General features: G+C 43.3%; 1 protein-coding gene across 3 annotated transcripts in view; it reads left to right on the top strand.

Moving 5' to 3' along the window:
• PTK2 (protein tyrosine kinase 2) overlaps positions 1 to 25,720 on the top strand; it is a 251,843-nt gene that overhangs the window by 16,689 nt on the left and 209,434 nt on the right. For all 3 annotated transcript variants that reach the window (XM_082858781.1, XM_082858780.1, XM_082858779.1), the window contains exon 2: positions 14,055 to 14,151. The gene's annotated coding sequence lies outside the window, so the exon portion shown is untranslated. The remainder of the gene's footprint in view (positions 1 to 14,054; positions 14,152 to 25,720) is intronic.

The following is a 25,720-nucleotide window of genomic DNA, read 5'->3' as shown; positions in this document are numbered from 1 at the left end:
GCCACCAGGGAAGCCCCAGTCTTTTTCTTTATGATTAGTTTTTTTGGCGTCTCATTTAAGGAATCTTTCTTTGCCCAAGGGCTACAATTTGATGTGAGGTATTTTTATTATTTATTCATAAAACATTTATTGTTCCATTCAATAAATATGTTCAATATTTAGGTATATTTCTTTTCTTTTGACCACTCTGCATGGCTGGTAGGATGTTAGTTCCCTGACCAGGGATTGAACCCGGGCCCTCGGCAGTGAAAGCATGGAGTCCTAACCACTGGCCCATCAGGGAATTCCCTGTATTTTCTAATTTCCATTAAAATTCCTTTGATGACTTATGATTTATTTTAGTGTTTGATAAATTCCAAATGAGTGAATTTTTTTCATGTACCTTGTTGTGACTTATTTCTAGAAGGGGGTTGTGGTAAGAAAATGTGTTCTGTATGGAACCACTTCTTTGAAATTAATACTATCTTTAACAGACCCACATCCTAGTTTAGTTTGGCTACATCTTGGTCCTGACTCAGAAACTTCTGGACACCTAGGTACTTAAATTCCAGCTATGCATAATTTATACCTTGGTTTTGCAAAAAGATTAGATTAATAGACTAGACTAAATTTTTTTATTTGATAGAGTTTCTTATATTTCATTTCTGCCTCTGGAAATACTTGTTTTATTTCCTGCCTGAAGTCGAGGTGTTAATGTACGTTCTCAGCTCTTGGACTCTGTTCTGTCCAAGCTGAAGCTTGAGGACAGGTGACTGCCTCGACTGCCAGTTTGTTTCAGCTTAGCCGATGGGCAGGGGTTCATGCTGTGCCTGCAGCTGCTTCCTTTCAGTGGCATTTGTTAATTAAGCTGTTTAATTTTACTTTCTTAAGGACTGGTTGAAGAAAAGGAAAGAAAGAAAATTTTAGTTTGTGGTTATACCAGGGTCTTTTAGCCTAGTGCTTATTTTGCATATCCATTTCATTTTTGTTTTGTTTACAAAAAGTAGCATTGACTTGAAAATTATCAAAATTAAATAATGAGTCAGAAATTAAATTTTATCCCTCCCCTAACGTCTCAGGTATTGGTAATTGAAGGGGTCTGGGCATCATGGTTTGTGTGGGGAGGCAGGTCTTTTTAAAAGAAAGAGTATCTCATCTGGGAAGCAGAAGACCTGGGTTCAGATATTGCCTCTGCCTTTTGTCAGGTGACTTGACAAGTTGTTTAGTTTCTGTGAGTCTCGGTGTCCTTACCTATAAAGTCTAGTATTTATAATCGCAGCCGTTGAGGGTATTTATGCAGCTACAGTGTAAAGCTTGGACAAATGTGAAGTGCTAGGATCATGATCTTTACCTGACTTACGTAGTGTTTTACTACTAAAGGCTAAGTCTTTTCCACTTATGTGTTTCCCTGGTTTGTTTTTGAGCTGGTCTAGTCAGTTCATTCATTTGTTCAGCATTTATTAAACACCTGTCTTGTGCCTCATACAGTATTAAGCCCTGGTGATACAGAAAAGAGGGGAGTGGGACTGGTTCAGGTCAGTGGCTGTGTCACAGCAGGGGCTCTGAGGACTGGAGGGCATGTCCCCATTGATGGTCAAGCTCTGGTGTCGGCAGACTTTCTCTGTTAAAGGCCAGATGGTGAACACTTCAGGCTTTGCAGGCCGCATATCGCCTGTCACATATTTTTTTTCCCTCTTTAACCCTTTACAAAAGTAAAATGCATTCTTAGCCAAGGAACCATACAAAAACTGGTTGTGGACCAGATGCAGTGGCCTCTGCAGGTTCTAACTGTCTGAAAGGATCTGTAGAAGTCGAGTGGAAATTGGGAAGCAGGAAGGGCCTTCAAGACAGGACCCGCCCTTTGCAGTGGTGTGGAGGCGTGACGGGCCAGGGTTTGTGGAGCTGAATGCCTCTGTCAAATCTGGAGTACAGGACAGGTTGGGTAGAGGAGGAGGTGAAGTTGGCGTTATAGGCAGGATCAAAGCAGTTTGTACTTGATTCTGATATAGAACAGATTTGTACGGTTGGAGGAGGTTTGGACTGGATCAGCGTGGGCGGTGTTACAGTAAAGCAGTTGAGAAGGGGGAGGAAGCACACGTTTGTCACTCAAGAAATGGCTGCCCGGTGTCACTTGCTAGTAAAGTGACGGGCAGAGTTCAGATGGTCCAGTTCCACAGCTTGTGTTCTTTTAATCATACAATTATGTTGTACAGATAAATGAAGAAAGCCTCGATCAAGGGCATGACTGAGGAACGGGAGAGAAGGGGACTGATTTGAAGCCCGTTTCTGAGTTAATCTCCAGGCCTTGACCAGGCAAATGACGCGGCAGGGCCGCAAGAGGGGTCCAGGGTAACTCTGGGACAGCTCCCAGGTTTCTCCTGGGGTGACAAGTTCATGAAGCTCTCTTTGCTCTTGAGTTTACTAGGGATCACAGTTGCTTTGAGGAGGAAACATTGTTTCCTAGGTCCGTGAGCCCCAGAAATTAAGTTGTAAGCAGAATTGTGTGTAAATGTGTGTTGTTTTTCCCTGGAGAGAGAACTCTAGGGCTCTTGTTGGATTATTAAAAGGGAGCCCAGCACCCAGGGGTGTGGCTCCTTGTTCTTAGATCGTATACTTCTGGCACTCTGCAAAGGTTTAAGCTAATCATCCCAAATCACAGGGGTTTTACTTTAAATGTAATACATCCCACACTGCCAGCTAAACCCCAAACACATGCAGCCCCTCCGAAGTGGAACTGTATCCCCAGCCTTTCCTCCCCTCCAGAGACAAAACAAGACACGTTTTTGGTACATAGAAGGCCGGCCAGGTGTGTGGGACTCCAACGGTCCTGGAATGTTTTCAACATGCTATTGTACGTTAGAGCTGAAGTTTACATACTGTTAGGCATCTCTTAATAGTCACATGGCTGTGAGAGATGGACAGGTGTCACCTTTAAGTAGGATTTGCTAGCACCAAAAATGAGTGTAGTTTCTTCCTAGGAATGTGTGACCTCAGGCCCCCAGCTAAATTAAGGCGGCCTAATCAGGCAGGAGGTTCTGAGGGCTCAGAGGTGACTTCCCAGGAGCTGTGCGCGGGCAAGACCTTTCCCTGGGCAAGGTTCATGCTTTACTGCACAAAGCCTAGAGAGGTTAATTATTTTTACGGTATGTGGGCCCCTCACTGTTGTGGCCTTTCCCGTTGCGGAGCACAGGCTCCGGACGCGCAGGCTCAGCGGCCATGGCTCACGGGCCTAGCCGCTCCGCGGCATGTGGGATCTTCCCGGAGCGGGGCACGAACCTGTGTCCCCTGCATCGGCAGGTGGACTCTCAACCACTGCGCCACCAGGGAAGCCCAGAGAGGTTAATTATTATTTCTGTCATTACTATGGAGTTCAAGGAATTATTGCCTTTAGATAGAAGATATATGTTGCAGCCACACGCAGTATAATTCACCACAAAACTGAAAAATCAGAATTTCTGCACCAAAGTAAAGATGTCTCCAGAAGTGTGTCATCCTTGACACCTGTCCTAATGTTTTTATAAGGGACTTGAATAAAGATCAGGAGTCATGCTGGGAGACAGCTCACTTTTAGGATCAGAATTTTAAAATATTTTGACAGGTTGTAATGAAGTGCTGAAATCAATAAGGTAAAATTAAAATTTATCAGGAATAAATGTAAAATGCAGACATAAATCAAAAAAGATCAACTGAGAAAGTTGAAGATGGGTGAAATATGTCTTAACTGTACCTGTGTGTAGAAGACAGGGGGATTTAGTTGACTAAAACGGATTGTCAAACATTTCTGTAAAGGCACACAGTTTCCATAAAAGGAAATATCTTAGGTTTTTCAGACTAATAGGCAAAATCAAGGATATTATGTAAATACTTCTATAAAAAGGGAGAACACAGAATTTCTACAAATTTTTCATGGACAGAATTCAAATTATAACTGAATATAATTTTTTTTATAATACAGGTCCACTAATGAGAAGAATGGGATTCTTTTCTGGGGGAGGGAGGGGATAACACTTTCTTTAATTGGAGTTTTGAAGTTACTGCTCCCTGTCATTGGAGTCAATTACAGATATTCATCTCTTAATGCTGATCTGCCCAGGAGGTTTTATGTGTTTCACCTTTGCAAATGTCTTTATGCCGATAGGTACTCTCAGATCCTGATATCAGTGCAGGAGTATATCATTTTAATTGAGCATATTCATTGCTTGGAAGGCATTTATAGAATCCTATTAGGTTCTTCTTGATATTTGCCTTTTAGCATGCCATTATATTGCAGATTAATCACTTCCAGTTGATGGTTAGAGGGCGGCCTCAACTGCATAGTTAAATGGATTTTGAAATATGTAAATTTTCATTATACTTGCATCAAGGTTCAAAAAATGCTGCTGTAGCTTAAACTCAGAAATGTAACTGCTGTGAATTTGTGTGGGAATGGAAATCTCGCTTGTCGTCGTAACTTTCGATAGCAGAGAGTGTAAAGAAGCGTGGTGTTACTTGTGATTCAAACATTGGCTGTCATTGAAATGACTTTACTGCAGTAGAAGTCTCTCATATAAGCACTCTTGTGCCTTGTAATTTTAGGTTGAATTCATTAAGAAATATTATCAAGTCTTTAGCAACAGCTAATTTCATTGAATACAATTTTTCGATTAACAGTGATAATTGAAGGAAAGTCTTTTTCAGAAAAATTTCAGTCATGGCTCTGAGGTCAACAAGTCACAACAAAACCTTCCCCCAATCATTAAACTGCTGTATGGGAGGACAAGTCAGGATGTTTCAGTGAAGTTCACTGTTGATGCTACTGGTTCAGTAACACATAACAGATTAAAATACTTTGCACAGAGTACGTGCTGATGAAGAATACAATGAATAACCATAGTTTAAATAACTATGTTTAAAAGCTTTACAGGTTTTAAGGCTTCCCTGGTGGTGCAGTGGTTGAGAGTCCGCCTGCCAATGCAGGGGACACGGGTTCGTGCCCCGGTGCAGGAAGATCCCACATGCCGCGGAGCGGCTGGGCCCGTGAGCCATGGCTGCTGAGCCTGCGCGTCCGGAGCCTGTGCTCCGCAATGGGAGAGGCCCGCGTACCGCAAAAAAAAAAAAAAAAAAAGCTTGACAGGTTTTAAAAGCTGTAAATGTATAGCTTACATTTTCATAATCTTTGTAAATTTGTCCAGCCAACCCTTCTCTTCTGCTTCCCATGTATTTTTTAAAAAATATTTATTTGGCTGTGCTGGGTCTTAGTTGCAGTATATGGGATCTTTAGTTGCGACATGAGAACTCTTGGTTGCGGCATGCATGCGGGATCTAGTTCCCTGACCAGAGATCGAACCTGGACCCCCTGCATTGGGAGTGTGGAGCCTTAGCCACTGGACCACCAGCGAAGTCCCTCCCCATGTATTTTTACTGTCATCATTTGTATTCCACTTCAGGTTGTACTAAATTAGTGTTTTCTCCAGTTCTTTGAAAATATTCTCACCTGTAGTTCCACATACACTATTCTTGGAGGCCAGTTCCTCAGTACCATTGGCTCCTTGAATAAATAGCCGAGCAGTGTGGGAACCATCTGTTGACGCATCAACAGCCAAGGAACGCCACCCAGAATCATTTGCCTTGTTCTTTAATTGATTATTGATGTTGTTTCCCATGTCCTCAACTCTTGAGCAACTGTTCTTGCTGAAAGGCTGATAGTCTTAAGCAGGTTTGTTTTTTTCTCAGCACATTTCTTTGGCCGTGCAAACATCCGTGTAAACTGAGGGACTGTCTAGGATCTTGAGCAGAGAAGTGGTGCGTCTGATTGAGAGTCCGAGTCACGTGCGGCGTTGGGAACAGGCGCTGGGGTGGCCAGGGGTGGAGCAGGGAGGCCAGTGCTGAGTGGGCGTGGCTGCTGCCGTCATCTTTCGGTTCCGGTCAGCCTGGTGCTGGGGGATGTGACGCCAAGGGCAGTTTCGGGGCGTGTTTTGCAGGAAAAGGCGACCAGATTGGGTGGGGAGCGTGGGAGGAAGGGTTAGGGATGACACCCTCAGCAGTTGGCTGAGGGGGCGCTGACCGCGTGCGGAAGGGTCGTGTCGGAAGGCCACGCCTGAGCTTCGAGGGTTCTGCTGGGCAGTTTACGCCGCTCTCTTTGGCGACGTTTCACTGCTCTGAGTGGGCTAGCAGCTCAGAGCATACAGTGCATCTGTCACGGTTTGGTCAGGAAAACAGAAGCCACTCTAGACTTTTTTTCAATATAGGAACTAGAATCCATCACTTCTGTTGCTATAGGGCTGGCAGGGTTGAAGGTCAAGGAAGCAGCCATTACAGTGAGTGTGTCCCAGGAGCTCATCTGGAATCAGCAGTGATCTGGACAGTTGGAGCCGCTGCTGCTGATCTCAGTGGTTGAAGCAGGTGGTTCCTGGGGTCTCCCTCTGGAACCACTGGGAATTCTCTGTGGAAGCCACTCTAGCTCTTAGCTGCCACAGTTGGTGAATTCTTTTTTCTCCCTACGCATCGACCTGCAGCTATGCTTCTGCCCACAGCTACCTCCTGAGAGTACTTTTCTCGTTCGTCTTACCAGTCTTGCACAAGTGCCTCTTATTAGTTACCTCCAGCCCTGAGTCATGGCAGGAGGGGGTTTTGGGAAACCCAGTTCTGGCTTCTTCTCTGTGATGCACAGGAGAAGGTGGAAGGTGGTGGCTGCGATGCAGGGTTGACAGCAGTCCGTCCAGGACAACAGCTGGGCAGCGGGTCTGAACTAGAGATGCATTTTAGAGTTAGCAGGAGACAGCATTCAGAGTGAGCTTGCCTGGGAGGTAAGCACAGCTAAGAGGAGAACAGACAGTCCTGGGGGCTCTGGAATTGACTGGTTAGAGAGAGGAGGAAGCACCTGTGAGCTGAGAAGAAAGCAGGGGAAGATGGCATCCTGGGAGCCAAGAGGAGGGGAGAGGAAGTGACCGACTCTTTTCAGGTGAGGCCAGAGTACTGACCACTGGATCGAGCAGTTTGGAGATTATTGGTGATCTTGGATAGAGAAGTTTCTATGGAGTGTAGGGGGGGGGCAAAGCCCGTGGGTTTAAGAGATAAAAAGAATTTGTGATATTGAGTATATTGGGTGTGTGCTTGTTTATGGGATTATTTGCATAATAGCTGCTTTAAAGGCTTTGTGGGCTAATTCTAACATCTGTTTCATTTCAGTATTGACTTACCTTGATTGTCTTTTCCCATGGGAATCAAAGTGTGCCTGGCTCTTCCTATGCCGAATATATGTGGAGCACATCCTCCACATTTAGGGTATTTTGTTAGGGGCTCTTTGTCATATTTAAATCTGCTAATCTGGTGGTGGTTTGAATTCCAGTCTCCTTTCCTAATCCACCTGCTACTGTGTACTTTTCATTAAATAGCTTCTGCAGTTGCTCCATCCAGGTTTACTTTGCTGTCTCCAGGAGAGACAGGATAGAGTGTCTTTACTCTTCCTTACCTATATCTGGGACCCTGCACTTGCACACTGCTTCCATTGTGCAGGTAATGATGGTTTCTGGTTTCATCTGGGCCATTAATGTCCAAATGACTGTCCCTTGATCAGTTACCTCTCTTGGTCCCTACAGGAGATGCTCCTTCTAATTACTTCTTGAATTTGGTTCATAGGTCCTTCTTTTGGTGTCTCTCTCAGGTAGACAAAATGACCCTTAGATATACCGTAATAACCATTAGTTCTTTTGAGTATGATTGAAGGGTTGACTTGTCTTGAATGTATTAACTGTGCCTATTAATTAATTTGAGTAGAATAGTGTTTTGCTAATATTTTTAAGCCTTTTGCACAGTAGAATTTTCTGGGAATGTTATTCACAGTGCAAAATAGAGCATTGGTTAAGAGCATGGACTTCGGACAGATTTTACTTGGAGTCTCAGATCTGATCCTCCCTGTGTGATGGGGATGAGGTTGCTTAAACTCTAATCTTGTTATCTCATCTGTTAGGTAGAGATTATCATAACTCTCTTACAAATGTGGTATAATATAGTTCGTACATGGCTAGTCATATAAATAAATAAGGAAAGAATCAACCTGATGTTCAACAAATACAGTTTCTAACAATGTAGATATTTCTGTCGTGGGAATTTGAAGGCTAATCTTTTTTTTCTTTTTTTTTAAAGATTTATTTTTATTTATTTAGGCTGCGCCGGGCCTTAGTTGCAGCATGCATGCCGGATCTAGTTCCCCCACCAGGGATTGAACCCGGGCCCCCTGCATTGGGAGCGCAGAGTCTTACCCACTGGACCGCCAGGGAAGTTCCTGAAGGCTAATCTTAATCATTCTCCGATTTAGTTTGAGCAGTTTCTCCAAGAACTAGAAGGCAGTTTATATTCATCATTTACTCTGCAGGCATAATAGGCAATCTGTTATTAGTGTTGTTGTTAATATTGTTTTTTTCTGAATTTAGTAACTTTACCTCTTCTCTCTTGTTAATGTATTCACTTAGTCATTAGTTTAGTACCAGCATCTCAGAGATGCCTGAGACACTGCATCCCAACCTGTGAGCAGCACCACAGTCTAGTATTAGAATATTTTTGGCTAGAAAATTAGTTTGAAGCATAAAGAAGCTTTTGTTTGCCCAGATGATTTTCATAATCATATTCACATTCTTTATATATTTTTGGGTTTTTCAGAAAGTTACTTCTGATCTAGTATTTTTTTAGAATACAGGTTGCAGCTTGCCTACGTACAAAACTGTTGGTAGACTGAGCTTAGAGGAAGGGCAGCCTGTGTGAAATGGTTGTATATTTTGGACACTGGAGACCGTCACAGTTAACTTAAATTGTTACGATGTTATGGGTTAAGAAATAGTGGGTTTCGGCCTTATTTAGCACTTAGCATCAAACGACCAATTCTTCTCCAGGAGTTCAGCCTACATGCTTAATTCGAGACAGATAACTTATAATTTGTCAGTGTGTCATGTTGAATGTTACTCAGCTTTAGGAAGAGTTTTTCTGCTGTGCTTGCTTTGGAAAGCCCAGATCATGTTCATTGTTTTAACAGTAATATTATCTGGTTAATTTTGGAAACCAGGATAACATCATGATTTTAAAAGTGCTATTAAGCTAGTGTTTGAATCCCTGATCTCTCCCTTGCTTGCTGTGTGACCTTGAAAATTTCTTAATTTCTTTCAGACTTAGCTTTCTTATGTGTAAAATGGGAACACTAATAGTAACCAGCTAGAGGCGTGAGGAGCTAGTACTTATAAAGCTCTTAGGAGAAAGGCTGTCATTGTATGATGGTTAGGGTTGTTATTGAGACTTACTGAGAGATGGATGTTAGAAAGCTGGCCACGTTGGATTGTGCATTGAAATGGGAACACTGTAAGCAAGGTGATGGAAGGAAATACTTTACCTGTTAGTGAAGCACAGATTTAGAGTGTGAGACTGGTGGGAAATTTTAGTTTGCATGTTAGAAAGGGAAAGGGGTTCAGAGCAGCCCAGGTGTCTATTTATACCCATCATAAAACACACCATTCATGCCCAAAATGTAGAGAGTATCCATCTTACAAATATCTTCAGGGACCTGGCAGTGTATTTTATTGTATAGTGAGACAAGCTTAGTTTCTGTTTATCTATCTGGAGTAAAAGATTTTATTTATGTATTTTAATTATACAGTTTGGGAAATATCTAGTTTTCTGCTCTATTTGAACTAGTTCAAATTTTTATGCTTATATTTTATCAGTTTTGTAGTTAAAATGCATAGCTTCATGTTCTTAATAAAGATAGATTGGCTCATGTGATAGACAGGAGTGCTGGAACTCAGCATGCACTGAGTCTCCCACTGCTAACATGACAAGTGAACAGGCCTCCTGTTGCTTAAAATGAAATGTTGTTACTTACTTGAATTCTCCTTAAAATACAGTATGAAGCAAAGAGCAGTTATAAGGCACTCAAAATCTAGTGTATCCATTCATTTATTCAGGCATTATCACTCATGCATCGAGTACATGTTTATTGATTAAGTACTCTACGTGTTTGATACAGTGTATACTACTGGGTATATAGTGGTGAACAAAAACCAGACCTGGGGAGTGTTTTGCCTTTAACAGCAAGAAGAAAACCAGTTGTAGGAGACTTGCATTTCAGTGAATGGAGTTTTCAGGTTTGTACTCCTCTAATAGAAAAGAGGTCAAAAACAAGCAAGAAAAGAAAAGAAAAGGCAGAGGGCCTCTAAAGAGCACATGTTACTTACCTCCTGCCACTAACTGGAGTTTTTTTGACCTTAGCTTTGGTTTTATTTAATAGTGTGTCGGTCCTGAGGCTGCAGAGCTGAAAGAGGCTGCCATTGTCCCTAGAATCTTGCTGTTTGGGTGGAGGGAGAGGCTGACAGATCGGGTAGGATTTAACATTCACTCTAGTAAGCATGTTAAACCAGAAGCTACACCCCAAGGGTCCTTGGGGACAGGGCCATGTCTCCCCTGTTGACTGATGTGTATTCCAGTGCCCGGTACCATGCATGGCATGTGTCAGTCACTCCAGAGATCCCTCTGTCAGTGATGGGATGCTGGGGGAGTGCAGGAGAGAGGGACGTGGCTCCCTCCAGGTGTGCATCCTGGTTCAGCCAGGGCAGGAATATCCAGGTGGAGGGACCTGCAAATGGCATAGAGGTGTGAGGGAGGGCACATGTGTTCTGTAAACTGGAAGTAGCTTACCTTTGCTGGAGTGTAGGATTCCTGGGAGACCGATGTTGAGAGATGTTAGGACTCTGGAGAGTTAGATTGGGCTTGATCAATAAGGGCCTCATGTCATAACGTGCAGAAGCCAGATTCCCTAACGCCCAGGCTGACACTTTTCATATTACATAATGCATGCCGTGTCAAAAAGCATCATCATGTCTCGGGGTACCAATCCGTTAGTGATAACTTGCCTGTTGAAATTCTGTAAGCCATTGGTGAACTTTTCATCTTTTGGGGAGGATGAGGATATAGAATAAATATTTGTTTTCTCAGGAATAAAAATAGTTTAGACTCTTGAAGGCCAAGCAAAGTCTGTATGTCTTTGACTTCTAGTTCGCTAGAAGCATGCCAGGTATGTAGAGTAGGTACTCAGTACGTGAATAAACGCAGAAAGATCCTTGCTCTCATGTGCACTGCTGTAGCAAGCATTACACTGGGTTTGGGAACGTGATCGCTGATAAATGGCCCTCTACAAGGTCTCCAGGCCAGTGAGGGGCAGAGAGAAGCAAGTCATTGGTGATGGGACAGTGGGTGAGTACGTTGTAGAGAGACGCACAGGGTAAGTGCGATGGATAGTCACCTTCCTCTGACCACTGAATCCCGTGTTCTTAGTTCTTTTTATGCCTGCTGCTTATTTTCCCCATACTTTCCGATAGCCTTTTAGTAAATCTTCCACAAGGTCAGTCACAGAGACTTCACACTCTCTTTCTGGGTTGCGATTTCCTGGAGATCTCTGTTTCCTTCTTTTCTGAGCTGGTTGCTCCTTACGCCTTTTCCTGTGGTGTTGCCCCTGGACGTTCCTTTGCTCTCATCCTTTGGCTTTTCTCCAGAGTTGAGTTTCATGTTTGTGGTATCGCTTGTGTGTGTGTTTCTTGACTGACTTCTTCGTTTGGGTGGCGCACACCATACAGAGGTGAATCACTTTAGAAAGGTGGTCCAGTGTCTTTGGGCAGGTGCGGCAGCCTTCCACATTCCTTTCTCCCGAGCCACGTTGCTCCGACTGTCCTGTCCTGCCGCGCAGCTCCCGTTCTGGAATCTCCTTTCACTGTCGCCCTGGAGATGCCCTCATCTCTGCATCGACGCTCGTGTTTGTCCATGGCTTCCTCCTACTTTGTTATGCTCACATTTTGGTGGAGGACTTGCTCCAGTGGCTTCCTGAGGTAGGACGCGTAAGAGGCAGAAAGTTGGAGAGTGAGCGTGATGGAGAAGGTGATTGGTGGTGTGGCCAGTGTGGAGTTCTGTGTTGGCATCGCTCTGCTCCGTTGCCTCCTGTGCGCCATGTTACTGGTTTTCAGTTCAGAAGCTTATTCTAATTTTTTATTCTTTGTATGTAACTTTTTTCTTTCCATCTTTAGAAGCTTGTAGGAATTAAAAAAATTGTCCAAGTCTTTTTAAATGGCATGAAGTGTGGGTCTCTTTTCATCTACTGTTCTGCTTGTCTAGTGGGGACCTTCATTCTGGTAACTTTTATCCCTCAGCTATGGGAAAATGTTTTCAAGTTATTGTGCTGAAGATTTTCTCCCTTCTGTTTCCTTGTTCTGTCTTTCTGGAAGTCTTGTTATCCACAACTTGGGTGTTATAGACAAGTTCTGTAATTTTCTTATACTTTCACTCCAGTATACTTTTCTTCCCACCTTCCCTCCCTCCCTCCCTCCCTCCCTTCCTTTCTTCCTTCCTTTTTATTTTGCTTTCAGGGAAATGTCTTCAATTTGACTTAACCTTCTTCTTTAGTTTTTTATTTCTGTGCTAAGCTTCTTTAATATCCAAGAGTACTTCTTTTGTTCTTTTAAAAGAACATCCTGTTTTTTTTTTTTTTTACACATCTTTATTGGAGTATAATTGCTTTACAATGGTGTGTTAGTTTCTGCTTTATAACAAAGTGAATCAGTTATACATATACATATGTTCCCATATCTGTTCCCTCTTATCACAAAGCACCGAGCTGACCTCCCTGTGCTATGCGCCTGCTTCCCACTAGCTATCTACCTTACATTTGGTAGTGTATATATGTCCATGCCTCTCTCTTTCTTTGTCACAGCTCACCCTTCCCCCTCCCCATATCCTCAAGTCCGTTCTCTAGTAGGTCTGTGTCTTTATTCCTGTCTTACCCCTAGGTTCTTCAAGACATTTTTTTTTCTTAAATTCCATATATATGTGTTAGCATACGGTATTTGTCTTTCTCTTTCTGACTTACTTCACTCTGTATGACAGACTCTAGGTCTATCCACCTCATTACAAATAGCTCAATTTCGTTTCTTTTTATGGCTGAGTAATATTTCATAGAACATCCTGTTTTTGTTTATTGATTGCAGTGTCTTCTTATCTCTAGGTTATTGATTGTATAGTTTCTGTTTCTTTCAAGTTATTTCCCTCCTTGCTTCCTTCCCTCCCACCCTCCCACCCCCGTCCTTCCGTCTGCCATGGACTGGGCCTTTTGACTTTTACATCAGGATATTCTGGGTGGACCATTTGTTGGGGAATCCCCAGTGTATCTTTAGGTCTTTCTCCTTGGCCTGAACAGATTCCCCAGACTCTTATCTGTAGAATTCTGGGGGCTGAGTGGGTGGGTGGTGGGAAGCTGAAGCATCCACCGTTGAGTTATGTACGCTGATGAAGTCCGCCTGTGTTAGTGCAGCTGGACAGGGGGACTTCAGTCCAGAGACCACGGAGTGACCGTCCAGTCTGTGTCAGAGATGGTGTTGAGGTTCTGGCTGTGGCCTAAGCAGCTTCACCTGCTCCTCTGTGTTTAGGCCTCCACCTTCCTCACCCTCAGTTGGCTGCACGGGTGCTGCCAGTTCTGAGTCTTCTGGGATACCGATGTGTAAATGGAATTGGGTCTTAGTTTTTTCCACTGCTGGCTTAGCATCTGGCTTTCTTGGCCTGCTGAGTCATTTACTATGCTTACAATCTTTCATAGTTTCCGTTTCCTCCAAGTTTTTTTTCTTATTTTGTTTTGGTTTTTATCTTCCATGTGAGAAACTTTTCTTACAGCTTCCAGAATTCCCTTTCTTTTTCTCCTTTCAGTTCTGCCTGAGCTATGTTTTGTTTTTAAAATTTTTTTATATCTCTTTAGTGTGATTTTGGTGGGAGAGGATGAAATAGATGTATATATTGTTGGTGATCTTACCCTGAACTTATTCGCTAACTTTGTGACTCATTAATATATGCTTCTTGGTATGTTTTAATAGTTTTCAGTTTTCCACATTATTTTCTTAACTGGAATGTAGGTTTGAAGACAGGGACTTGATAACATGTTTTTATCCCTCATTCCAGGTCTGGCATGGTATGCGTGGTAGGTATTGAAGCTGACTGTGAGGGGATGAACACAATAGAGCTTTGAAGAAGTGGTGGCGAAAACGGTTTTATAAACGCACGTTGTCTTTTCTTGTCAGGTTCTTTCTGACCGCTATGGAAAGAGGAAAGAGAAACTAGGAGTATTTGTGAACCATCGTGTGACTTCGTCACAGAGTTATGGCGGCCTTCTGAGCTGTGAGTCTGATTCTCTTGCCACACTTGTGTCTTGGTTTTTTGTTTTGCTTTGGTTTTTCTTTCCCCTGTCTTAGGGTTTCTTTGACACACGGTAGAAACTAACAAAAGGTAGTGAATTTTGCAGAGTAAGTGAGAGAAAGAACAGAAGTTATTTAGTACCTTCTCTGTGTAGAGACTGTGTATATATTTTTGCTGAGATAGTGTAATAATAATGATTAACAACAACAATAACATCGCATGCTTTAGAATAGTGCCTGGTGCCTTATAAACACCAAGTTATAGCTGCTGATGGGTCCTCACAATAACCCCGTGAGTGAGGTCGCTCCTCTCCCCTCTTTCACGTTTGCATAACTTGAGTACAGAGAGGTTAAAAGTTACTAAGCTAGTAAATGCAAAGCTGGGATTCAGACTCAGTCTGGTTCAGAGCTTGTGCCCTTTACTCTGGTACCTGATTGTCATGGGCTCTGGATTCAGATGGCAACTTAGCTACTTACTAACTCTTGACTAGCTACCTAAACCTAGCTTTCCCATCCAACAAACGGTGTTTTGATAGCACCTCCCAGGGTGGTGAGAGGTGCGTAAGGTGCTCAGCACTCAGAAATGTTAGCAGTTACTCCGTGGGAGTTTTCCCGTTTTAATGAGAGGAAGACTGGGCTCTTTGTAATTTGTAACTTCGGAATTTGTTTCATGCTCCACCGCTGGGAAGTTGTAAACTTGAGATTCTATCCCAGTTTGTCATTTCCAGAGACTGCTTTCTGGTTAGTTTAGTGGTAAATCAAGGACAGACAGTTGGTAGACGATTCATACATCTCTCCTGGGGTATTGGCATTGGTAAGTACTTTGTTGTACCAATATGTTGCGTCGGTAAAAGCCTCATGAACTTGGACTTCATGGATTCAGTATTCATGACAATTTATAACTGTGTTGAATTTCACTTTGGCCAGTGTCCTTGTCTTGGATGTCCAAGTGGCAGGGCCCTGGTGGTTTTTCCATTTCCTTCTGAAGGTCAGCTCACTTTCCTCCTTTGTTCTCTTTCTTCCCAAGCCACTTCTGTTTCTATGGAGGCTAGGTATTAGGGAAGGGAAATTATGTCATGCAGTTTCAATTTCCTAGCAAGGCCCGTAAGTCTTACTCCTGTTTTTCCAATTCCCGCTGCTCTTTATTGGCTGCCAGAGGAGCCTCTTCTGCATGGCTGTGCCAGGTGTGATTGTATCGCAGGTCGTGAGGTGACAGCCTTGTTTCATTCCCTCCTCCCAGTCCAGATTATATGTTTCTTCCTGTAACTGTAACATTTATTTGGGTGAAAGTCTGTTTCCTAGAGTCTTCGAAATAAAAAAGATTTTATTTCACCTCTGCATCTTTTCTGCTTGACCTGTAGGTGGTTTTTGCTAAATGCTGAATGAAGGAATATTTAACGCTTGGCACAAAATAAGTTCTCTGAGTAGATCCAAACAAGAGGCAGAATATCAAGTGTAGCTTTTCAGCAGCATTAGCGCTTAAAAATATCTCATCTTGGTACAGCACAAGACGGTTACATGAGGGGGCAGTATTTAGTAGAACTCACTCAAAAATCTTCTTCTTGATATAATACACAGTGGAAGAAAAGCCTGACGGGAGGGTGGTGAGATGCCAGGCCAGCTCCTGATGGACCAAGAGCCTCTGCCCCAGCTCCGTGGAGCTTTTAGCACCAAGACATAATCTACTGATTCTGCGTTGGCTCTTTTTTTTTTTTCCTCCCCCAGTGTTTGAAAATATATAAGCCTAGGAAAATAACCTTCTAACCAATGTTCCTGTAATTGTTTCCCCCAGCTCCAGACAAACAGTCAGACCACGTGAGTAATTCTGGCCTCCCCCAGAGTGAGTCCAGAGCTGTGATGCTGAGGTCCAGGCCCCTGGATCTACCTGAGTGCCCCATCATAAGCCCCTGGCCCACCTGAGCCCCTGCAGAATGGCTCTGCTCCAGAAGCTGCTTTGCCAGAGCTGGCTCTTGGTTCCTGCTGTGTTTTGGGGTGTTGGGCCAGAAGGCAGGGACTTGGGACGGAGGAGTTTACAACCGCAACCCTAAGAAAGCAAAGCAAAGTTTTGGAGGAGCGGAGTTGCTGAAATGTGTATGGAGATCATTTTCAGGGTTAATGGTTTGTGGGAAGGTGGTAGACAGAAGGAAGGCTGCCTTGAGACCCTCTGAAGACCCCCATTTTGTGAATAAAGACATCTTTTAAGCATCTCGTGGCCCCCTCCTGGAGGCCCCTGGAATCCTCTGCTTTAGACGTTTCTTGTAGCGTTTGCATCCGTGTTTCCTAACTATATTTGTGTACTAGTCAGGCGTCACGGATGCATCAATTTTAGAAAAAGTGACATTTTCAACTTTGCTGTACAGTTAACTCACATTTTTGTTTGGACCCATAATGTAGTGTTGAATTTTTCCTGACTTTGTGAACATTGCTCACTGTTGAGCCAGTTAATTCAGTGTGATTACGTTTCCTTTTTTGTTCAACTTTTTGTTTTCCTGCTTTCTTGGACCTCTGGTGGCCACATTTTTTTCCTGTTTGCTTAATATTCTTAAGTCTGGCTAAGAGTTCTCACCTCCTCTACTAGCTCTGTAAGTAAGGCTGATCAAGTATTTTAATTCTGTCTCACCCCCGGGCACACCTGCCCTTTCCCTGCCTCCTCTGGACAGATGTTCCTCCTACCTGCTGGGAACGGTGCCTGGCTTGAAGAACATAGGGCAGATGGGGCAGGAGCAGGGAAACAAGGTAGAAACGTTGATGGAGAAAAGTATGGTGGGAAGTGCAGAGGGAGGGGACGACTGTCTTCCTGGGGGAGCCTGCAGGGAAAGAGAAGAAGGGCTGGCTGTAGCTGTGGAAGGGCAATCCAGGTAGAGAAAGTGCAAGAATAAGCACAGAGATGGACCTAGATTGTACAGAGACTGTACGTATTAACTGAGTTACAGACTCTACCCTTAAGAGATTTAAACAGGTCCATTCCTGTCCCTAAAAGTAGGGAGACAACTTTTCCTGTGGTTTTTACATTCAGAGTAAGGAGAGGAGGGGATTTTTTTCTTTCTACCTGTTTTGGCATACCATAGATATTTTTTTGGGGGGGGCAAGTAGGGTGTTGGGAACTGGGAGGGTAAGGAAGCGTTTTAGATTTTTGTCTCCTCATGAATTCTAAGTGGCTTATCAAAATATGCAAACTTTTCAGCATTTCTTCTTTGATTAAATGTATATTAAAAAGGATAGATGTCTCACTAAAAAGAACAAAAATTTGCCACTTGCAGCGACATGGATGGACTTGGAGGGCATTATGCTAAGTGAAATAAGTCAGACAAAGAAAGACAGTACTGTATGTTATCACTTACATGTGGAACCTGAAAAAATACAACAAAGTAGTGAATATAACAAAAACAAAAAAGCCTCACTGATATAGAGAACAAACTAGTGATTACCACTGGGGAGAGGGATTGGGGAGGGGCAGTATAGGGGTAGGGGAGTAAGACGTACAAACTATTAATAAAATAAACTACAAGGATATATTGTACAACATGGGGAATATAGCCAATGCTTTATGATAACTGTAAATGGAGTATAACCTTTAAAAATTGTGAATCAGGGCTTCCCTGGTGGCCCAGTGGTTAAGAATCTGCCTGTGAATGCAGGGGACACGGGTTTGAGCCCTGGTCCGGGAAGATCCCACATGCGGCGGAGCAGCTAAGCCCGTGCACCACAACTACTGAGTCTAGGGCTCTAGAGCCTGCGAGCCACAACTGCTGAAGCCCGTGCACCTAGAGCCCATGCTCCGCAACAAGAGAAGTCCACGCACTGCAATGAAGAGTAGCCCCTGCTCGCCGTAACTAGAGAAAGCCTGCGTGCAGCAATGAAGACCCAACACAGCCAAAAATAAAATAAATTAATTAAGAAAAAATTGTGAATCACTATATTGTAACCTGTAACTTATGTAATATTGTACAGCAACTATACTCCAGTTAAAAAAAAAAGATGTCTCAATAAAAACTTCAATTGAAAAAATGGCCAAAAGGTTTGATTAGGCCTTTCATCCCCTTCATATGGATAAGAATAAGCACACAGAAAGATGCTCAGCATCATTAATCATTGGGGAAATGCAGATGACAACCACATTGAGATACCATTGCAATCCTATTAGAATGGCTATAGCATTAAAACAGAACAAGACAACACAGGGTGACAGTGCCCAGAGACAAAGCTGTGAAGCAGTTAGAACTCTCTTGCTTCGCTGGTGGGAACGCAAAGTGTTATAACCACTTTGGAAAACGATTTGGCAGTTTCTTATAAAGTTGAGCATATACTTATCATACAGTCCAGTGATCCTACTTGGAGGTATTTACCCAAGGGAGATGAAAACTTATGTCCGTGTGTATGAATATTTATAGCAGCTCTATTCATAATCACTTAAAATGGAAAACAACTCAGATGCCCAACAGCTGGTCAATGGATGAGCAGGTTGTGGTCCGCCCTTACGGTGGAATCCTATTCAGCAATAGGAAGGAATTAACTACTGACATAGGCGGCAGAATGGGTGAATCGCCAAAGCATTGTACCAAGTGAAAACACAAAACGCTAATATAACTTTGATTCCATTTATACAACATTTTGGTAAAGGCAAAGCTCTGAGAATAAAAATGAGGTGAGTGGTTGTCTAGGGCTGAGGGTGGGAGAGACCTGTGTACAGAAGGGCATGAGAGCACTTCTTGGGGTGATGGAAAGAGGCCGTATCTTCCGTGGCCATACAACTGAGTATGTTTGTCAGAACTCACTGAACTGGAGGTTTTTCTGTATGGAAATCATACACCAAACTTAAAAAAAAAAAAAAGATAGTTGACTTCTGTGTATATACATACAGATAGATATTGCACACACTTCAGCTCAACTTTTCTTTCAAGCTGGATTTAATTTTATTTTTCTGGACGAGGTATCCTGGACGTTTAAGTGAAATAGATTTTAGCATAGACGCTACCTTGAAGTCCTTCGCTGATTTTTGTATGCTTATTTATTCATGACCTCTAAAGGCTTTATAACGTGGCTTGTCTTCGTATAATACAATTGTATATTACAGATGTCATGTAATTAGCATAAGTAAAAGTTGTTTTAAAAGTTAAATTATTTTAGGATTCCTTCCATGTTGTTCAAGCTCTTGTAGCTCTGGAGAAAATAGTTTTACCAGCTTTAAAAATTAATACGAACTGTTTCCTCAGATTAATGGGACAAATTTATTTTATTTTTTAAATATTTATTTATTTATCTATTTGGTTGCACTGGGTCTTAGTTGCAGCAGGTGGGCTCCTTAGTTGCAGCAGGCGGGCTCCTTAGTTGCGGCTCAAGGGCTTCCTCCTTAGTTGCGTCTTGCTGGCTCCTTAGTTGTGGCATGCGAACTCTTAGTTGTGGCATGCATGTGAGATACAGCTCCCTGACCAGGGATCGAACCCGGGCCCCCTGCATTGGGAGCGCAGAGTCTTAACCACTGCCCACCAGGGAAGTCCCGAGACAGAGTTAATTATGCAGTCTTCATCTCTTTTGTTTAGTCAGCTATAATTGTAGGGTACAGTTGGTTATATTTTACACTGCTAGAAATAATAAGAACGTACACAGAAAATAATACACATTAGCTTTACTGAACTTAAGACTTAATTGTGACTGTAAATACACTTTCTTAAAAGTATGTAAGAGAGTTGCTTGTTATTACTTTGTGGTGCCTTTTGATGTCCTCCAGAGCTGTTATTTAGCACTTTTCCCCAATAGGCCCTTGCTTAAGAAAGGCTTGTATAGGGCAGGGAGGGAAATTAAAGTGGAAAGTTGTGTGTGTATATGTGTGTTTTAATTTTTATTTAAAAATAAAAGTTTGTTTGACTTTAGAAAATAAGAAGGCCGCTATTTTAAATGATGAGCTCTTCATAATTTTAGGATGGGAGGATACTCCACTGTGTGGTTATAATAGAATCAGTGATAAAATGAGGCTGGTTTTTGTTCCTTTATTGCACGTGCCCCTCTGTGTTTGAGACCCACCTTACTCTTCCTTAGAGATGTAAACCACTGGGTGCCCAGACCTGCTCACCGCAGCCCCTGCCTGCCGCCCTTTGTATGGTGAGCATATGCCAGAGATCTGCTAGTAGCCTTCTTGATAGCATACTGAGGGACAGAAGAGAGATTGGAATTGTTCTGCTTACATTTTGTTGTCTGGCTCCACTCCTGTGTTTTTCTCTGGAATCTGCACTAACTTAACCCTGGTTCTGAAGTCTGAGAAGAGGGCTGGGATGCTTCTTACAGTTAACGGTGTTTCTGGGTGCTGTCAGTGGTCCATTTGTGTGGACGTGGGAGGGCAGTTTGCCGGGTGCTCCCTCTGGTTGGGATCATGTGTCGTTGCTGCACCACACGTGTGGAGTGTAACTGCCGTGTACAGTGTCTTCTAAGAGGTTTCAGTGTGACTCACTGTTCAATTGAAAGGTTATTGTATATGCAGAATAGAAAAAAAATAGTGGAGCGTACACTTAAAAAATATGTAACCATATTTATTATATTTTTCAAAAGGATACTTAACAGGTCTTCTTAAACAAAATGTACTAAAAGATATTAAACTCAGTTTTATCTTTTCTGGGTGACGGGATCTGCGGTATGAACACTTGTCGATTTCAGTATGCAGTGACACAACTTTTGCCTTTTTCGTCAATATCATACCACTAGGTTGGCGCCTCTGAAAGCCCCTCCAGCATCCTTTCTAGTTTGCTGCTCCTTGTTTTGTTTTTTAAAATTTTTAAAAACTGAAGTATAGTTGGTTTACAATGTTTCAGGTGTCTAGCATGTTTTGTTTTTTTAAATGAAAAAATTTTTTTCTTTCATGGAAAAGTTGTAAGATGCAGTATAGGGAACTCCCAAATACTGTACTTCACCTAGATTCACCAAATATTAAATTAACATTTTGTTACATTTGCCTGCGTGCCTTCCCTACCCCATCCCCGTTTTCCTCTTCTCTCCCTCCCCATCCCTCCCTGCCCTCTCTCTCTGTCCCTCCATATATATATGTGCACATACACACACATATATTTACTTTTTTTTAAAGAGGTTTCTCCACAATGCTATCCTTTTTTAAAAAATTAATTAATTTTATTTTTGGCTGCGTTGGGTCTTCATTGCTGCACACGGGCTTCCTCTCGTTGTGGCGAGCGGGGGCTACTCTTCATTGCGGTGCGCAGGCTTCTCATTGCAGTGGTCTCTCCCATTGCCGAGCACGGGCTCTAGGCGTGTGGGCTTCAGTAGTTGTGGCACTCGGGCTCTGTAGTTGTGCCTCGTGGGCTCTAGAGCACAGGCTCAGCAGTTGTGGCACACGGGCTTAGCTGCTCTGCAGCATGTGGGATCTTCCCAGACCAGGGCTCAAACCTGTGTCCCCTGCATCGGCAGGCGGATTCTTAACCACTGCGCCACGAGGAAAGTCCCCATATATTTACTTTTTACCAAGGCCTTTGAGAGTAGGTTGCAGCCATCACGCCCTTTATCCCCTTAAATACTTCGGTGAGTATGTGCTAAGAACAATATGACCGTAATATAATTCATATAATTATCAAATTTACAAAATTTAACATTGCCTTTGCAACCCAAACACTTATCAAAATGTAGACCATTGTCGTTTTGTTGTTGAACCCAAGTTCGTGTGCCCAACTCACTGTGAGGCCAAACAAACCAGAACGTTGGAATTTGAAGAACAGAATGGTGTATTGCAGGACCAAGCAAGGAGACCAGGCGGCTCGTGCTTAAAAGACCTGAACTCTCCGATGGTTCTTGGGGAAGAGTTTTTATAGGTAAAACTCAGGGGGAGGACTGCAGGGTGTGTAACCATCCTCTGATTGGTTGGTGGGGAGGTAAAAGGGTGGTGTTCAAGGAATTTCAGTCATCAGTCTTCTGCTTCCAACCGGTCTGGGGTCTATGTGCTTCTGCTCAGCCTGAAGTTAACATCTTCCACCTGGGTGGGGCCCTTAGTTTGTGTAGAAGCAGTCAGAGATCTGTATCAGATTGTTAGGTATATCCCTTGAGGAGGAACCAGGATCCTGGTTTATCACTGCATTATTCTTTCTTTCTTTCTTTAATATATAATTTATTTATTTTATTTATTTATTTTTGACTGCGTTAGGTCTTCATTTCTGTGTGTGGGCTTTCTCTAGTTGCAGTGAGCAGGGGCTACTCTTCATTGTGGTGTACGGGCTTCTCATTACGATGGCTTCTCTTGTTGCCGAGCACGGGCTCTAGGCACGCGGGCTTCAGTAGTTGTGGCATGCGGGCTCCGTAGTTGTGGCACAAGGGCTCAGTTGCTCCATGGAAATGTGGGATCTTCCTGGACCAGGTATTGAACCCGTGTCTCCTGCAGTGGCAGGTGGATTCTTAACCACTGCGCCACCAGGGAAACCCCTGCACTGTTATTTCTTGACTGCTCTTCCTTTGTTTCTGCATTCCCTCACTCCTCTAATTAGTAACTGTTGGAATCTGCCCTTTGGAACTCAGGGAAGGTCTAGGAGGCTGAAACCTTTCTTACAAACAAGAAATGGGGGGCACAGAAAGTCCCTCCATGCTCACAGTCCCTGCCCCAGCACCCTCCCCCGCCCGCCCAGCCCGAGACAACTGCTGTTTTTCTTCCACCTCAGATCAGTTTTGCCTGTGCCTGTCATAGGATTTCATGTCAACAGAATTGTATAGTATGAATGACTGTGTAAGGCATTTTTTAGCACAGTGTAGTTGAGATTCATCTATGTTGTTGTGTAATTGGTTCCTTTTTATTGCTGAGTAGTATTTCCTTGTATGAGTCTATCATATCTTGTCTATCCATTGTTTCTCAGTAGACACCTTTATTTTTGAAGAAATTTTTGCTGGGTGATGATGTTTACTTTCAGCTTGCTGATGAACTTGTTGTCCTGTCATCCTCTGGCTCTTTGTGCAGATTTCTGAAACTCATTTTCTACAACTTTTTCATCTCTGATACTCTGCCTTGCAAATGTCAGCTTGACTCAGCTTCCCAAAACTTGAAATTTTCTCTCCTCAACTTACTGAAGCTGCAGTGCTCTGCTTCGATTCCCCTTCCTGTACTGTTGTCCAGGGTTGCCTTCAGCCAGACAGAGGGTTCAGTGGGGATCACAGGCCTGCCTTGCCCGTTGTCTCAAGATCTGAAAAGTTTCCTGGATTGTGTCTATTTTTCTATTTGTTTACCATTGGAGGGCATTTTCCATACTAGTTACCCTTTCCTGGCTGAAGTGGACATCCCTAGGTCAGTGCTTTTTTGCCGTATGCGGGCCTCTCACTGTTGTGGCCTCTCCCGTTGCGGAGCACAGGCTCTGGACGCGCAGGCCCAGCAGCCATGGCCCACGGGCCAGCCGCTCCGCGGCATGTGGGATCCTCCTGGACCGGGGCACGAACCTGTGTCCCCTGCATCGGCAGGCGGACTCTCAACCAGTGCGCCACCAGGGAAGCCTGGTCAGTGCTTTTTAATGGCACACAGCTCATGTGCTGTACTTCTAAATTTTCTGGTAAATAATATGATAAAATTGTACTTGTTTTAATATTAGCTTAGCTACTGATTTTACTACCTACAAAATCTCAAGGAATTTCCATTTTGACAGAGAGAAGCCTATTCTTTTGTCAAAACTTTCATTTTATTTTATTATACTAATATAAGACATTTGGTTTATTCTGCATTGTGTTTAATGCAAAGTAGCATTTCTTGGCTGCCTTACCAAATGCTGTGTTGTTTGTCATAAACACAACTGTTAATCCCCACTCCTTCAAGCAGAGGTGATTTTCTTCCAGTCACTTGCCCACTGTCAGCGATGGGTAGTGTAGTGAGCAGTGGGCGAAGCTGGGACTGGTGAGTGAGCGGGAGGAGAAGGGAGACGCCCGAGGGCTTATTCGTTGGTCAGCACACTGCCGAGCGCCCGCTGTGACCCCGCCCTCTGCTCTGCACTGCTGAAGGTCAGTTTTTCCCTCTGATGTTGCAGATGATTGGTTGGAGATTTGGAATCATTTTTGGCTCTTCTTCTAGTTTTTGTTGTACATTTTAGTAACTCAGTCTCTCCCTTTAAAAAATATCTTTGTTAATTTGTGAAACTGAGATTAATAGTACAGTGTATTTCTTTTTTTTAAATAAATTTATCGTATTTATTTATTTTTGGCTGCTTCGGTTCTTCGTTGCTGCACACAGGCCTTCTCTAGTTACGGCAAGCGGGGGCTACTCTTTGTTGCAGTGCGCGGGCTTCTCATTGAGGTGGCTTCTCTTGTTGCGCAGCATGGGCCCTAGGCCTGCAGGTTTCAGTAGTTGTGGCACATGGGCTCAGTAGTTGTGGTGCATGGGCTTAGATGCTCTGCAGCATGTGGGATCTTCCCGGATTAGCACTTGAACCCATGTCCTCTGCATTGGCAGGTGGAACTCCTAACCACTGAGCCACCAGGGAAGCCCCAGTATAAGTATTAAAATAATTTTTCTTTACGTAAGCCTTTGTGAAGTGACATATCATGAAATGAAGAAATGTGTACATACTACATAGTTTCTCTCTACTAGTGACAGCTGCTTTGAAATACAATAGCCTCGTAGAATGACGGTGTTTGGGTGTATGTATGACATATGCTCATAACCTCTGTATGACATATGACATAGGACATACCCTAGAACGAGGGGTGAATGTGACTTAAAGGCACAATGGCCAGAGTATTTCCTTTTTTTTTTTAAATTTTTAAATTTTATTTATTTTTTTATACAGCAGGTTCTTATTAGTTATCTGTTTTACACATGTTAGTGTATATATGTCAATCCCAATCTCCCAGTTCATCCCACCACCACCCCTGCCCCCCCTCCCCTCCGCTTTTCCCCCTTGGTGTCCATACGTTTGTTGTCTATGTCTGTGTCTCTATTTCTGCCCTGCAAACCAGTTCATCTGTACCATTTTTCTAGGTTCCACATATATGCGTTAATATACGATATTTGTTGTTCTCTTTCTGACTTACTTCACTCCGTATGACCGTCTCTAGGTCCATCCACGTCTGTAGAAATGACCCAATTTTGTTCATTTTTATGGCTGAGTAATATTCCACTGTATATATGTACCACATCTTCTGTATCCATTCGTCTGTCAATGGGCATTTAGGTTGCTTCCATGTCCTGGCTATTGTAAATAGTGCTGCAATGAACATTGGGGTGCATGTGTCTTTTTTTTTTTTTTTTTTTGCAATACGCGGGCCTCTCACTGTTGTAGCCTCTCCCGTCGCGGAGCACAGGCTCCGGACGTGCAGGCCCAGTGGCCACGGCCCACGGGCCCAGCCGCTCCGTGGCACATGGGATCCTCTCGGACTGGGGCATGAACCCGCGCCCCCTGCATCAGCAGGCGGACTCCCAACCACTGCGCCACCAGGGAAGCCTGCATGTGTCTTTCTGAATTATGGTTTCCTCTGGGTATATGCCCAGTAGTGGGATTGCTGGGTCGTATGTTAATTCTGTTTTTGGTTTTCTAAGGAACCTCCATGCTGTTCTCCATAGTGGCTGTATAAATTTACATTCCCACCAACAG

The sequence above is a fragment of the Leucopleurus acutus genome (assembly GCF_964270905.1).
Source record: "Leucopleurus acutus genome assembly, chromosome: 17".
Taxonomy (NCBI): domain Eukaryota; kingdom Metazoa; phylum Chordata; class Mammalia; order Artiodactyla; family Delphinidae; genus Leucopleurus; species Leucopleurus acutus.
Note: the sequence above shows the minus strand (reverse complement) of the source record. Positions and strands in the feature narration are given on the sequence as shown.